This window comes from Sus scrofa, chromosome 9 (assembly GCF_000003025.6).
Source record: "Sus scrofa isolate TJ Tabasco breed Duroc chromosome 9, Sscrofa11.1, whole genome shotgun sequence".
NCBI lineage: Eukaryota > Metazoa > Chordata > Mammalia > Artiodactyla > Suidae > Sus > Sus scrofa.
Genome location: NC_010451.4, coordinates 16,236,636 through 16,252,693, shown reverse-complemented (window position 1 = coordinate 16,252,693; position 16,058 = coordinate 16,236,636). Strand labels below are relative to the sequence as shown.

General features: G+C 34.8%; 1 long non-coding RNA gene across 1 annotated transcript; it reads right to left on the bottom strand.

Moving 5' to 3' along the window:
• Positions 1,998-13,098, bottom strand: LOC110262275. Its single transcript, XR_002347103.1, has 3 exons — positions 13,015-13,098; positions 11,753-11,878; positions 1,998-2,042 (listed from the first exon to the last, which is right to left on the bottom strand). It is a non-coding gene; the product is annotated as an uncharacterized LOC110262275 (long non-coding RNA).

Sequence of the window (16,058 nt, the reverse complement as noted above, 5' to 3'; positions counted from 1 at the left end):
ATTGTCTTAGATTAAAATATATAAAATTTTTTGAGCTTGGCATGTTGATTGATTTAATACAAAGTATTTTACCTGTATGTGGAATCTAAAAAATACAACAAACTAATACAAATAAAGGATTGAATAAATACATAAATGTGCGAGAATGAGACATCTATTTGGAAAAGTCTTAGTATTTTAAATCTGTTGTTCTGCAAGTGGAGTATAAATTACCACTCCTATGTGTGTGCTGTGTTCCATGCTCCTGGGTTGGAAAAATTAATATTGTAAAAATGGCCTTACTACCCAAAGAAATCTACAGATTAAATGTAATCCCTATCAAATTACCCATGACATTTTTCACAGAACTAGAACAAACAATCCAAAAATTTATACGGAACTGTAAAAAAAGTCAGAATTGCCAAAGCAATCCTGAGGAACAAAAACCAAGCAAGAGGAGTAACTCTCCCAGACTTCAGGCAATATTACAAAGCCACAATAATCCAGACAGTGTGGTACTAGTACCAAAATATACATTCATACCAATAGAGCAGAATAGAGAACCCATAAATAAACCTAGACACATATGGTCAATTAATCTTCGACAAAGGAGGCAAGAATATAAAATGGGAAAAAGTCTTTTCAGCAAGTGATGCTGGGAAAACTGGCAGCCACATGTAAATCAATGAAACTGGAACACACCCTCACACCACACACAAAAATAAAACCAAAATTGCTTAAAGACTTAAACATAAGATAAAACACCATCAAACAGAAAAGAACATAGGCAAAACATTCTCTGATATCAACCTTACAAATGTTTTCTCAGGTCAGTCACCAAAGGCAACAGAAATAAAAGCAGAAATAAACCAATGGGACCTAATCGAACTGATAAGCTTTTGCACAGCAAAGGAAACCAAAAAGAAACCCATTCTTACAGAATGGGAGAAAATAGTTTCAAATGATGCAACTGACAAGGGCTTAAAATACACAAACAACTTGTACAACTCAACAGCAAAAATGCCAACAACCCAATGGAAAAATGGGCAAAAGACCTGAACAGACATTTCTCCAAAGAAGATATACAGAGGGCCAACAAGCACATGAAAAAATGCTGAACATCCTTGATTATTAGAGAAATGCAAATTAAAACTACTGTGATGTGCCACCTCACACTAGTCAGAATGGCCATCATTAATAAGTCCACAAATAACAAATGCTAGAGAGGGTGTGGAGAAAAGGGAACCCTCCTACAGTTTTAGTGGGAATGCAAATTGATACAACCACTATGGAGGAAAACAGTATGGAATTACCTCAGAAAACTATATATAGAACTACTATAAGACCCAGAAATCCCACTCCTGAGCATCTATCCAGACAAAACTTTCCTTGAAAAAGACACACACCCCCCTCATATACATTGCAGCACTATTCACAATAGCTAAGACATGGAAACAACCTAAATGTCCGTCAACAGATGAATGGATAAAGACGAAGTGGTATATATATATATACAATGGAATATTACTCAGCCAATAAAAAAGAATGATATAATGCCATTTGTAGCAACATGGATGGAACTAGAGACTCTCATACTGAGTGAAGTAAGTCAGAAAGAGAAAGATAAGCACCATATGATATTACTTATATCTGGAATCTAATATATGACACAAAGGAAGCTATCTTCAGAAAAGAAACAAACTCATGGACATGGAAAACAGCCTTGTGGTTGCCAAGGGGCAGGGGTAGGGAGTGGGATGGACTGGGAGTTTAGGGTTAGCAATGCAAACTATATCACTTGGAGTGGCTAAGCAATGAGATCTTGATGTATAGCACTGGGAACTATATCTAGTCACTTAACGATGGAGCATAATTTGATAAAAAGAATGTATATGTATATGTGTTACTGGTCACTTCGCCTTACACTAGAAAACTGACAGAACACTAAACCAACTATAATGGAAAAAATAAAAATCATTTTAAAAAATATAATTATTTTTTACATTGTTTTACTTTTTAATTATTGAACATTTGGGAGTAATCTTCTGTTCTTTGGCCATATCCTAAATGGGAAGAGAAGAGGCATCAATTATTTATTTTTGAGTCCCATATGCCATGCCATATGCTAACTAGAATTCTGTGATCTGAATAGAAGTGTCTGTCCATTTGGAGAAGAAGCCTGAGACCCAATTACAACCCTACCCCTTACTTGCTATAAACTGATTTTTAGCTAGTTATACAGCTAGCATGCACTTCCATTTTCTTCTCTATAAAATAACAGTTATTGTGTTGTGAATAACAAGTGAGACAGACAAATATAAAATAGTTTTTGTTAAACATATCAATGTGGAAATATAATAAAATTATATTCGGAATGCTATCTTTCAGATTAATTTAAGGCCTCATAATCTGCCAAAGTATCCAATTATCATAACCTTACCAAAAATAACAATGAAAAAGTATTAAAGTATTAAGGATTTATATATTATTTCAAAACATGTCCAGTTGGTAACAAGCTTCAATTTTGGATTCCTATGAACACTTTTCAGAAACAGTGAAATTGCCCTGTCATAGTATATTATTTATACATTGGGTACAAATAGAAAAAGGACCTCACATATGAAACAAAGGTAATGTAATTTTCCTCCTGACACAAATCCTATTGAAAAAAATCAAAATAAGTGGTATACAGATTTATTGATTTGAGTTGTTAGATTAGAAACATAATTTAAAAACAAGAGAAACCTTCTGTTACAAAACTCATATTTTTACAGGTGAGAAATAAAAAACCCAGAGGGGTTAAGTGATATATTCAAGGTTACACAGAGAAATTACTGCATGATAGGGATCACTCCACCAGTCTCTTGACTCCTAGTCCAGGGATCTTGCCACTAAATTGTATCGCTCTTCTGTGATACAATGTGTTTCGTTGCTTTATTATTTTAAATAAATTTGTATTTTTTAGAATTGTTTTATACTTAAAAATAATTTAAAGATAGGGACAGTATATACTATGTCCAGTTTTCCTTATTATTAACATCTTACATAAGTATGATATATTTGTTAAAATTAAGGAACTGATATTGATACACGATTATTAACTAAAGTCCATAGTTTATTAGGATTTACTTAAATCTCACCCAACATCCATTTTCTGTTTCAGGATCCTAAACAGGTTATCACATTACATTACATTTAGCTGCTGTGTCTCCTTAGGACCCTCTTAGCTGTGAAAATTTGTCAGACTTTGTTTTTAATGATCTTGATGGTTTTAAGAAATCCTGGTCAGATATTTTGCAGAGTATCCCTCAACTAAGATTTAGCTGATGTCTTTCCCATGATTTGAATGGGGCTATGGGTTTCAGGAAGACCAGAAAGGTAATGTTTCATTTTCATCACATGGTATAAGTTAACAACCTAAATTATTGCTCTTGATGTGACATTAACTTCCCGTAAAGGTAATGCCTGCCAAACTTCTTCACTGTAAACTTAATCTTTTCTTCCCAATTTTTCATAGTTTGGAACAAATCACTATGTATTCCCCACACTTAATGAGCAGGGGAGTGATATTTAACCTTCTTGAAGATGGAACACATTCCTGCCATGCTTCTTGGGAGAGTTTTCTCTTCATTTATCCGTCCATTTCTATCAGTGTGGGCAGATTCTTGTTTTATACTTCAGCTTATAATCCAACATGACTTCACTTTGATGCCCAAATTGTTCCAGCTTTGGCCAAAGTTCTTCAGTTGTTTCCTATCTCTCTGACACTCTCCCTGTATGTGTGCGTGCACATGTGTGCACGTGCGTGCATTTGCACTTATGTTTGAGCACTTCCTATTTGCCACCACAAAATGTTCTAGGCCCATTTTGTATGTTTTCTGCTATACTCCTAGAATCAGTTATTTTTCCACGAATTCCTCCTATTACAGATTCCTATTAGAAACCAAGATCTGAGCACTGCACACTCATATGCTCATTGCTGCTGAGTGTCATCGTTTCTAGGCCTTAATAGCTGAAATAGTAAGAAAAGCAAGCAACGGTATGTATGTATACATATTGTTTTTGTATATATGTATGTATGTTTATATGTATAAACTGGTGTATCTCCTCTCATCTATAAATATTTCTGTGTGTAACCATCTCTAACAGTATTGATTCAGAACATCACTCTGAAACCTCCCAGTCACTTCTACTTGGTTCATTCTAGTTTCCACTTCTTTCTTATCTATAACCTTCCACTTCAACAATGGAAATACAAGCTCCTACCACCTGCTATCAAATTATTTAATTGCCTGATATAGTGTATTTGGCTAGGGATATCAGAATTATTAGTCAATATCCACATGAAAAATAACTTTATCCATGAGAGTACATTGATTATCAATAATAAAAGTGCCAATAGTACCTTTTGCCTTTAGTCTTACAGATTATTCTCCAAAGGCAGTTGGGATAGCATTTTTTTACCTCATCCCCTCCAGTGAGGTTGTTTCATCATTTTAGAAAATTCATTTAGGTATTTTTTTTTTGCACATTGTTAATTTCATCCTGGGATATCTCGACCTCCTACATGATTTTTCAAAATTTGACCAAGTTAAGGCCTCTCCTTTGTGTTGTAAAGTTCATAGGTATTAAAATGAATGGTGGTGTGGGATCATCTTTGCAGTAAGTAGCCTTTTTAGACTGGTTTCTTTTACTTAGCAAGATGCATTTGAGTTTCTTCCCTGTTTTTTTTTGTGGCTTGTTAGGTCATTTATTTAGATCACTGAATAGTATCCCATTTTATAGAATATATATCCTTTAGTCAAATCTTTTATTTCTTGCAGCAAGTGTAGTTTTTCTTCAATATAAACCTCATGTATTTTGTTACTTATGCATTTTATTTTGGTGTTATTCAAGTGGTGTTTATTTTAACTTCATTTTCCAACTGTTTATTGCTAGCATATAGAGAATTAATTAACCTTGTATCATTTGACCTTGCTTATTAGTTCCAGAAACTTCTATTTTTAACTATTTGGACTTTTTTTCACAGCCAATAATGACATCTATGTTTATAGACAGTTTTATTTCTTCCTTTCCAGTATGTGTAACTTTTTATTTGTTATTGTATTATAGTACTAAAATTATTATATAATGATGAATACGAATGATAAAATATTACCTGTTTCTTAATCATAGGGGGAAAATCTCCAGTTTCTCCTATGAATATGGTGTTAGCTGCAGGTTTTTGCATATGTTCTTTACCGAACTGAGTAAATTTGTTTCTAACCTAATCTCATTTCTGAGATTAAAACAAAAAAATCACTGGTGGTATTAGATTATGTCAAATACTTTTTCTGTATTAACTGATATGGTCATATGATTTTTCTTCTTTATCCTGTTAATTTGGTGAATTTCCCTGATAACCTGCAAATATTGAACAAGCTTTGCCCACTTACCGTAAATCCCACATGCCATTGGTATGTAATTCCTTTTATACCTATTTGAGTATATGTTATTATCTTCTCGAGCATTTTTGCATCAATGTTTATGAAAAACACTTATCTAAGTTGTCCTTTTTTTTAATGTGCTTATCTGATTTGGGGGTAATGCAGACTTAATAGAATGAGATAGAAAGTATCCTCTTGCTTTTATCTTCTAGAAGGGATTGTGTGGAATTGATATCACTTCTTCCTAAATATTTGGTAGAATTCACCAGTGGAAACATCTGGTCCTGGTGCTTTTAGATTACTGATTATTGATTCATTTAACTTAATAGAAATGGACCTATTTAGATTATACATTTCTCTTTGTGTGAGTTTTGGTAGTTTGTGTTTTGCAATGGTTTGGTACATTTCTTTTAAGCTGTCAATTTACAGGTATAGCATTATTCATGGTATCCTTTAATTATCCTTTAATGTTCACATGATCAGTAATCATGACAGATTTCATTCCTGATATTGATATTTTTCTATTTTTTTCTTGAATCTCTTGGCTAGACATTTATAAAATTTATTGATATTTTTCCAAGGATGCAACTATTGGTTTGAGAGTTTTGTTTTTCCATTAAAAAAAATCAGTATCTATTATAATTTTTACTATTTCTTTTCTTCTACTTCAAGTTTAAATTATTCTTTTATTATGTTAGAATTTTGCATTATTGATTTTGGCTCACTCTTTTTCTCTAGGATATATACTTCAAGCTATAAATTTCCTGCCAAACACTGTTTAGGTTGCATCTTTCAAATTTTCATAATTAGTGATGTTGAGCATATTTCTTATGCCTGTCTTTGGAGAAATGTCCATTCATGTCTCCTGCCCATTTTTGGATTTGAGTTGTTCTTGATATTGAGTTGTATGAGCTGTTGATAATCTGGGGTATTAACACCTTGTCAGTCATATCATTTGCAAATTTGCAAATATTTTCTCCAATTCTGTAGGCTGTCTTTTCTTTTTCTTTTTGGTCTTTTTGCTATTTCTTGGGCCGCTCCCGCGGCATATGGAGATTCCCAGGCCAGGGGTCCAATCGGAGCTGTAGCCACCGGCCTACACCAGGGCCACAGCAACGCGGGATCCGAGCCGCGTCTGCAACCTACACCACAGCTCACGGCAACGCCGGATCGTTAATCCACTGAGCAAGGGCAGGGATCGAACCCGCAATCTCATGGTTCCTAGTCAGATTCGTTAACCACTGCGCCACGACGGGAACTCCTGTAGGCTGTCTTTTCTTTTGTCAATGGTTTCATTTGCTGTGCAAAAGCTTTTAAGTTTAATTAGATCCCACTTATTCATTTTGCTTTTATTTCATATGCCTTAGGAGACAGATATGAAAAAAATATTACTATGATTTATGTAAAAATATGTTCTCCTCTAGGAGTTTTATGGTTTCAAGTCTTTCTTTTTGGTCATTAAACCATTTGGAGCATATTTTTGTATATGGTATAAGGAAATGTTATCATCTCATTGTTTACATGTAGCTGTGTAATTTTCCAAACATTACTTATTGAAGATACTCTTCTCCATTGAATAGTCTTGCCTCCTTTGTTGTACATTAACTGACCTTCAATGCATGGATTTATTTCTGGGTTCTCTCTTCTGTTCCATAGATCTATGCATTTTATTTTGTGCCAGTACCATGCTATTTTGATTACTGTAGTTTTGCAGTATAGTCTTTAGTCCAAAAGACCCACGGTTTTTTACTGCATCCCTCAACATTTTGTGATTTTGATGTCTTACTTTACATCTTTATTATTATCTTTTTACTGTTTATTATAGTTATAATTGCTTTTACAAAATTTTGATTGTTTTTAAGCACTGCCCTATTTAAGTGAACTTGAATCCTTATATACATTTGCCATCCTATTGTGATTTTTCTCTTCCCTATGTATTCTTACTTCTTTTCTATTTAGAAAAGACTCTTCAATATTTCTTTTAGGGTAGGTTTAGTATTGCTGAATTCTTTTACTTTATGTTTGAGAAATTATTTCTCCTTTCAGTCTAAATGATAATTGTGCTGGAGAAAGTATCCTAGGTTGTAGATTTTTTCCCTTTCATGACTTTGTATATATCCTGCCACTTCCTTCTGACCTGCAAAGTTTCTGCAAAAAAATCAGCTGATAGCCTTATGAGGAATTCCCTTGTATTGACTCGGTTTATCTCTTACTGCCTTTAGAATCCTCTTTTTATCTTTAACTTTTTCCATTATAATAAGTCTCAATATAGATCTGTTTGGGTTCATCTTATTTGGAATCCTCTGTGCTTCCTGTACCTGGATGTTTCCTGCTTCAGGTTTAGCAAGTTTTCAGTCATAAAGGCTGATCCTTTTTCTCTCTCTTCTTCTGGGACCCCTGTGAGGTGAATGTTGATGCACTTAATGTTATCCCAGAGATCCCTTAAATTGCTTTTTTAAAAATGTTTTCTTTTCTGCTTTTCTGACTGGGTGGTTGCCACTATTTTATCTTCCAAACCACTATGCATGCTTCTGTATTGCTTAGGCTGCTATTCATTCCTTCTATTGTATTTTTTATTTTAGCTATTGAATTCTTCATTTCTGTTTGGGTCTTTGTATATTTCCTTGTACCCTTTAATACTTATTCTCTGTATCTGTTCTTTTCCTTATTTCATTTAACATTTAATAACCAATACTTTAAATTCTTGATCTTGTAAATAAATTATTTCTGTTCTATTTCTTATTTTTTTCAGGAGTTTTCTCTTACTCTTTCAATTGAGAGTATTTCCCCCACCTTTTCATCTTAACTTTCTCTGCCTCTATGAATTTAGGTGAAATGCTTATCTATTTTATTCTTGAGAGGGTATTCTTATGTGAGAACATCCTATACAGATTGCATGTACTCAATGCCTTTGGTGGGAGAGCTGGATCTGATGTGGGTCACAGCTTTCTTCAGGGTCTGCTGGCAGCTATCAACTTAATGGGGAGAAGAATGGAGATTGTAAGTTTAGAGCTGTGTCTGGTTGTGAAGCTAGACTTCTCTTCTCCTTCTGGTATTAAAATTACATAAATCGTTTGAAATTGTTCCACAGTTCTTCTGTTTTGTTTTGTTTTCATTCCATTTTACCTTTTGCTTTTAGTTTGTGAAGTATCTATTGACATATCTTCAAACTTATTTATTATTTACTTGAATATGTCCAATCTACTGATGATCCCATGAAAAGGCAGTCTTCATTTATGTTAACATGCTTTGGATTTCTATCATTTCCTTCTGACTTTCTACTATATTTAATCTCTCTGACTATATTACCCACCTGAATAGCATTTTGTTGATTTTTTCCATTGTATCCCTTAATATATAAGTCAGAGTTGTTTTAAGCCCTCTAATATGACAGTTTATGTCAGAGTCTGGTTATAATGCTTGCTTTGCCTCCTCTCTTTCTCTCGCTTTTTTGGCCTTTTAGCATGCTTTGTAGCTTTTTGTTGAAAGTCATGTGTGATGTATTGAACAATAACTGAGGTAATAGGTCTCTTGTCATGTTGTATGTTAATCTGGCTATGCACTGAGTTTTATTTTATATTTCTTGTAACTTTAGGTGCCAAAGACCTCAAATTACTTTAATGTCAATTTTTATCTTTGCTGTTGTCAATGAATTACCCTAATATCTACTCCTGAGAGAGATTCTACACCTTGCAACCTGTTTAGTTACAATCTACTACTATTGTGTGGTGGTGTCAAAATATAGAAAGGAGAAGTATTATATAATCTTAGGGTTTAATCTCAATTTTTTAGTTATATGTAGCAGGATTGTGATCTTCACAAGTGCTTCTCAATTATCCCTTCTCTCCCTTAGGTGAACCAGACTTGCTAGAATAGCTGGAATGAAATAAATGCCCTTCTATGGCTTTAGGAAAAGTCTATGATAAGGCATATTTCCCTGCAAAATAGGCCTTTTTTGATGGAGAATGCCTTGGAGGTAATTCATAAGAATTCTTTCCCTCTCTCTTACAAAGTGATACTTATTGTAGTATCTGGTGAGACTACTGGAAATAAAAGCCATGAAAATGTAGGGTCTCTTTAAGACTAAAGCCTCCAAGAGTTTCTTACGTAGTCCATACTCAGATGACATCTATTTGTCAAAATTGCCATTTAAGTGTTCCTCCTATTCCATGTCACCAGTGACTTCTCCAATTTTTCTCTTAACAGTTTAACCCTGCAATCTTGGTTTTGATGGATTTACAAAAAGTCATTGATTTTCAGTTTTTTTTTTCTTCTGATTTTACTGTTGTAAGAATGTAATATTTTGCTTCCATCTTCTTTACATGGTAGAGATAAAACTGGAAATCTCATTGCCTTTTCATACTAAAAACAAACATTTTAGAAATGTTTCTATTAATAATAACATCTGCATTTTTCCATATTTTTGTCCATTCAATGGCACCAGGTTAATGTGTATTCTTGTTGGTGATTTCCAGAATCACAATTTAAGAGCCACATATTGTCTTAATGCCTTCTGCATGACTATGGGTCAAACAGGTCTACCTGTATTCATTTATAATGCTCATCCTATAGCTTGTCCTTTCTTCCATTCATTTTTTCTTCCTTCCTTACTTTCATTCTTCACCAGGTAGATCTTTTTCTTTTTTCTCTACCAAGAAAATCTAAGGAATCCTTCTTCCCTACTGTCAAAAAGAAACAACAATTCTGCTACTTCTTTATTGAAGCAAACTCAAAGTAAGAAAAAATAAGATTAGGACAAGTTAAAAGACTTGTACTTTAATTAAGAGACTGAGTCACATCAAAGATTTAAGCCAAGACTAATAAGCAGATGAAATTTGAAGTGACAAAATATTTTAACTAAAAGGAACATGATTAAACTGGAAACAAATACTTTATTTGGCAAGTCTAAGTTATATATGCCATCCAGTGGGTTGTAAGCCTATGAGGAAAATTATATAAGATATAGAGAATTAAAAAAAATCTATTCAATGTAGAAAAATTAAATATGTTATGCTATCTTACAAGTTAAATGTAACATATCTATGTCTCAAATATAAATTAGGATTTTTTAATCAGATCACTATCCCCTTTTACATATTATATTTTCATATTTCTAATTCTAAGGCAATATTTCAGTGACAACTGAAATAGCTTTCTATGGAAGTAAATAATAGAACTGACAGCTTTTAAACTGGTTTAATCATATTTAGGTCAAGAAAGATCCACAGTATCATAGTTCCCGTCATGACACAGTGGTTAATGAATCCGACTAGGAACCATGAGGTTGTGGGTTCGATCCCTGGCCTTGCTCAGTGGGTTAAGGATCTGGCGTTGCCATGAGCTACGGTGTAGGTTGCAGACGTGGCTCGGATCCCGCGTTGCCGTGGCTCTAGCGTAGGCCAGTGGCTATAGCTCTGATTAGACTCCTAGCCTGGGAACCTCCACGTGCCACAGGTGCCGCCCTAGAAAAGGCAAAAAGACAAAAAAAAAAAAAAAAAAAAAAAGATCTGCAGTATCACTGAGAGAAGATGATCATATAAGCAATGTATTATCAGATGTTCCTGGTTTAAAGCAACATTCTTTGAAAAATGCAAATACTTCCTCTATTCATGGAGAAACATGATTTTCAAAAGCAATCCCTTTCTTTTTGCTTGTCACTTGAAACGTTTCCCTAGATGGACAGTAGGTGGCTTGGTGGGAAGTGGAGTTAACACCTGGGGTTCTGTGCTGTAATTTCTTTGTAGCTACGAACGCCCAGGAAGTGAAAAGGGTTCTGTAATATGAGGACAAAGAGCTTGGAGGAAAAACAGAAAACAACAATAACAATATTTTTTTTTTTTCTTTTTAGGGTCACACCTGCAGCATATGGAAGTTCCTGGGCTAGAGGTCGAAGCAGAGCTGTGGTTGCCTGCCTACGCCATAGCCACAGCCACAGCCACACCAGATCCAAGCTGCATCTGCAACCTACGCCAGGCAATGCCAGATCCTTAGCCCAGGTTTGAAGCCAGGGATCAAACCTGGATCCTCATGGATACCATGTCAGGTTCTTAACCCACTGAGCCACAGTGGGATCTCCCACAACAATATCTTTAGGTAAGTTGCATTTAAGAAAAAGAACACTGAGTTAGAATTCAGAGATCTTATTATTACAGTAAGCTCTTATGGACATACTATGTGACCAGGAGCAGGTCATGTACTCTTTTGGCTTCATGTCCCCCACTATAACATAGATTTGAACTATATAAAAGTTTACAATCATCAAGAGGTTTCCATTTAAAATATTAAGGGTCTCAGGAACATAGTGCTCCCCTTCTAAACAAAAAATGCAAAGATTCAAAAAATGGTACCTTTTAGAGCCCATCAGAAGTATGAAGTAATAATGATATACGTCTGAAGAGTTTTAGGCCCCTCCCACAGAGAGTGGTAGACATGAACTGATTTCTCTTTGACAGAACAGCGGGAGGATGTAGTAGCTGCAACAAAAGTGGATAAGGAAAAAAACAGCTAAAATTTGAGCAAATTCCTAAAGAGCAATTTGCAGCTAGTACAACAGGAATTCTCTGAATGCTCAAACAGCAAAAATCTGTACCAACCTGGCACAGGAAAAGGTGGGGCTGATTATTAGACATGAGAGACCCTATGTTTGTCACAAGCATGGCAGTCTTTCCAAAGTTTGAAGGTAAAGCAGGAACATCAATAGAAACTTGCCTATAGTCAGAGCACTGCAAATATACAATGTATTGAGCATCTGGGGAAGCACCAGAGAAGTATTCTTAGTCCGGACCCTGCACTGAGTTGAAGACTGAAGGAGTTTGTGGCTGGAAGAGGAGCAGAACAACTGACTGCTCCCTGACCTCTCCACTGGGTATAAGTCAGGGACCACCTGCTACTAGAGAGCAGGCAAGCATGATGGAGGTCCCTACCCCTGAGGTAAAGGCAAGTAGAACCCCCTTAAAAATAAGGCCTGAGCAGGAAGTTAAGACCCCCCACTCCAAATTTCTGCTACTTAACACTTCATATCCTTGCATCAAGTACCAGACAAGAGATGATTCCCAGTGGGGAAAGGTGTCTCAGCACCAAGAGATCCTCTCTGTGGCACCAGGAGGCAATGGCCTATTGAAATCTTAAGGTAAATCAGAACCATGAGAAACTCTTCAGTGCTGCAAGCCTTATACTAAGCAGTGTATCACAGGAAAAATTTGACTGTAAAAGCGGTAATAAAGACAAAACCTAGTCAAATAGAATAAAATAGGGAGTCAAGAATTAATATTCTCAAATATGCTCAGAATTTTGGACAAGATTTCCAAAGCAATTCAAAGGAGAGAGAACTTTAACTGATAGCAAAAATGGCTATTTATGTGGATTAAAGAAAATGTGACCCCTAACCATTTATGTTATCAATGTGAGCTGGATCATAGACCTAAGTGTAAAAAATAAAACAGGAAGTATAAGCAATTTTAGGAAGCTCTCTTACAGAATTAGATTGGACAAATGTTTCTTAGAGAAAACAAAAGATACATTACTCACAATAAAAAAAATGAATAAATCGGCCCTCTTAGTATTTAGAAATCTTCTACTGGTCAAGTGTTGACAATTGAATATTTCTTACCCTTCACTTTGTCATTGCTGAATTTTAGTCAGACTTTCTTCTCCCTATAGGCCCAAGAGTTCACTCTGCTTGTCCCAAGTCTGAGAAAACATTTAAAAGAGAACATAGCCCCTTATTAACTTATTCTAAGAACTGGCTGAACACAGCAGGACACGTTCTCTGTCAGATACTACTTATCATTTTCTCTTTTTTGCCTGACTTTTCTTCCCTTACTTCTTAACCCCACTCTATTTAGGAGAGAAAAAAAAAAAGGCTTTTACTCTTTGATATTGAGTTCCATGGCAATTTCTCAGATCAGAATTTTCCCTATTGCAATAATCTCTATTCCAAGTAAAGTTTGTCTTTCTTTAAATCCAGATTTCCTTTTGTGTGTCACTATTCTTCTAAAGATTCTGTTGTAGAAATCAAAGATAACTCACAGCCTGGGAAAAACTTTTGTAAACGTAGCTGATAAAGAACTTGAATCCATAATATTTACAGAAATATACCTCAATAATAGAATATGAACCATGTCATAAAAATAAGCAAAAGTTCTGAGCACACATTTCACAAAAAAATGTCAAATAAGCACATGAAAACATTATCAATATTATCAGACATCAGGAAAATCAAATTAAAATCAAATGAGATGCCCATACAAATTCACTAGAATAGCTAAAATGCAATAGAAGGACACTACCAAATGCTGGAGCAAATCTGTACAACTGGATCTCTTATAAATTACTGGTGGGGTTCTGAAAATGGTCTGTTATTTTTCTGTGTGTTTCTGTAAATAAATTCCTATCACTTTGGGCTTAAAATAACAAAAATTTATTATCTTACAGTTTTGTAGGTCAGAGGACTGGTGTGCTTAGCAGGACTGTGTTACTTTCTAAAGGACCAAGGTGAGAATCCATTTCATTTCTTATTTAGGCTGTTGGATGAATTCCGTTCCTTGGGGTTCAAGACTGAGGTCACCATTTCCTTCCTGGCTACAAACTTAGAGCTCTTCTCAGCTTCTGGAGGCCGTTCATATTCCTGGCTTTGTGAACCTCTTCCTTCATCTCAAATCCTTCCTTGCATCATTTCCTTAGGTTTCTCTTTCCTGCCTCTATTTCTACTGTCACATATCTGATCCACACGCTGCCTTCTGCTTCCACGTTCAAGATTATAAATGATCACGTTTGGACTCCCAGGATAACAATGAATAATCTCCCCATTTCAAGATACTTAACCGAATCTCACGGAAAGAAAAAAATGTGGTGGTCAAATTTTATAAAACATCACAAAATGTGAAGCAAATATCTTCACTTAATATAGCCATTGATGAGGTCATCATAATAAGCCAATAAACATGCCTAATGTCCAAACTAGCCACACTGGAAAAGTCACATTTTCCATGTAAAGTACTTAGTCACACATTTTCAGGTAAGGTTCTAAATAACTTCAGCAGGCTTTATTCCGTCCTACCATAGAATGTAAAATCCCTTCAGAAAATTCATTTATTCTCTTAAACAGTTAAATACACATCTGCCTTATTATCTAGAAATTCTGCTTCTACATACATAACCAGAGAAAGAAAAACACATGCCCATGAAAAATCTTGTACAAAAATGTTCACAAAGCTACATATACTTCTAGCCCTAAACTTGAAAGATCTCAAATGTCCATCAATATGAGGATGGAGAAAGAAACGTAGGTACAAATTCACTCAAAGGAGGAGCCTTCTGATTAATGACAACACATGAATGAGCCTTCAACATATTTTACTGAATGAAACAGAACAAAAAAATAAACATGGTATATTTTTCCATTAATATGAAATTGAGGAATAGGCAAAATCAGTCTATAGTCAGTGAAATTATATTTTTAGTCTTTCTAGGAGGAGGACTACTAGGAAGAGGCCTGTGAAATGTTATGTGTCTCCGTATTATTCATAAAAATAAAGCTGATGTGTCTTTATATCATTTATTAAAACTGATTAAATAATACCTTTCAGATCTGAGCTTTTAGCATATATAAAATATAGATTTAAAAAAAAAAAAAACCTCTTTCAAATTCTAAGATAGGCTGATTCTACACAGAATAATTTTTTCTTTTAAGGCTTTGTCATTTCTAAAAATGAAATGGATATTTAAAAATAAAACATATTCAGTTTTTAAATTTTCTTAGATTTAGAAAGCATTATCTTTTTCAAGGAAGATGACCAATTTTTAATTTCATGTCAGAACACCATAAACAATAATTTCTGAGTTTTTTTTTTTTTTCTTTAGTTCCATCCTTTTAGTAGCCAAGATGACAATTAGTGAATGTTTAGGGGGCAAAAATACCCTTTCCAAATGTGAGATTTAGAATCAAAAATAGTTCCTATTAAGAAATTAGATTTTATTCTACAGATGTTAATTCACCAACAGCTTTCAATATTGCTAGTCAATCTCAACACTGATATGATTCAGAGAGGTTTTTTTTTTTTTTTTTTTTCTTTTTAGGGCTGCAGCTGCAGCATATGGAAGTTCCTAGACTAGGGGTTGAATTGGAGCTGCAGCTGCATGCCTATGTCACAGACACAGCAATGCAGGATCTGAGCTGCATCTGCTACCTACACCACAGCTCAAGGCAATGTCAGATACTTAACCCACTGAGTGAGACCAGGGATCAAACCTGCATCCTCATGGATACTAGCTGGTTTTGTAACCCACTGAGCCAGAATGGGAACTCCAGAGAGATGTTTTTTATTTTAATGTTATTTCTTGTTCTCTCATCCCAAATTGTTGAAAACGACACAGCAGATTATGGTGATCAACTCAGGGAGCAGGGGGGTAAGTTAGGAGTAGGGATTCAGCTTTCATTTTGCAAACATGCTCCACAGTAGAAATGACTAAGAGAAAAATGATTCACAGGTTAAAAACCTTCTCTAAATGAATAACAAATTTGGAGCTGACAGGAAGAGAATAAGTCTTAAGTCTTTTCTGAGGCATAATGACTCTGGCAAAGATTTCCTCAAACAAAGCTGATTTAATTACATGGAAGACCTTGCATTCACTATGATCAAGTACAGCACTTGG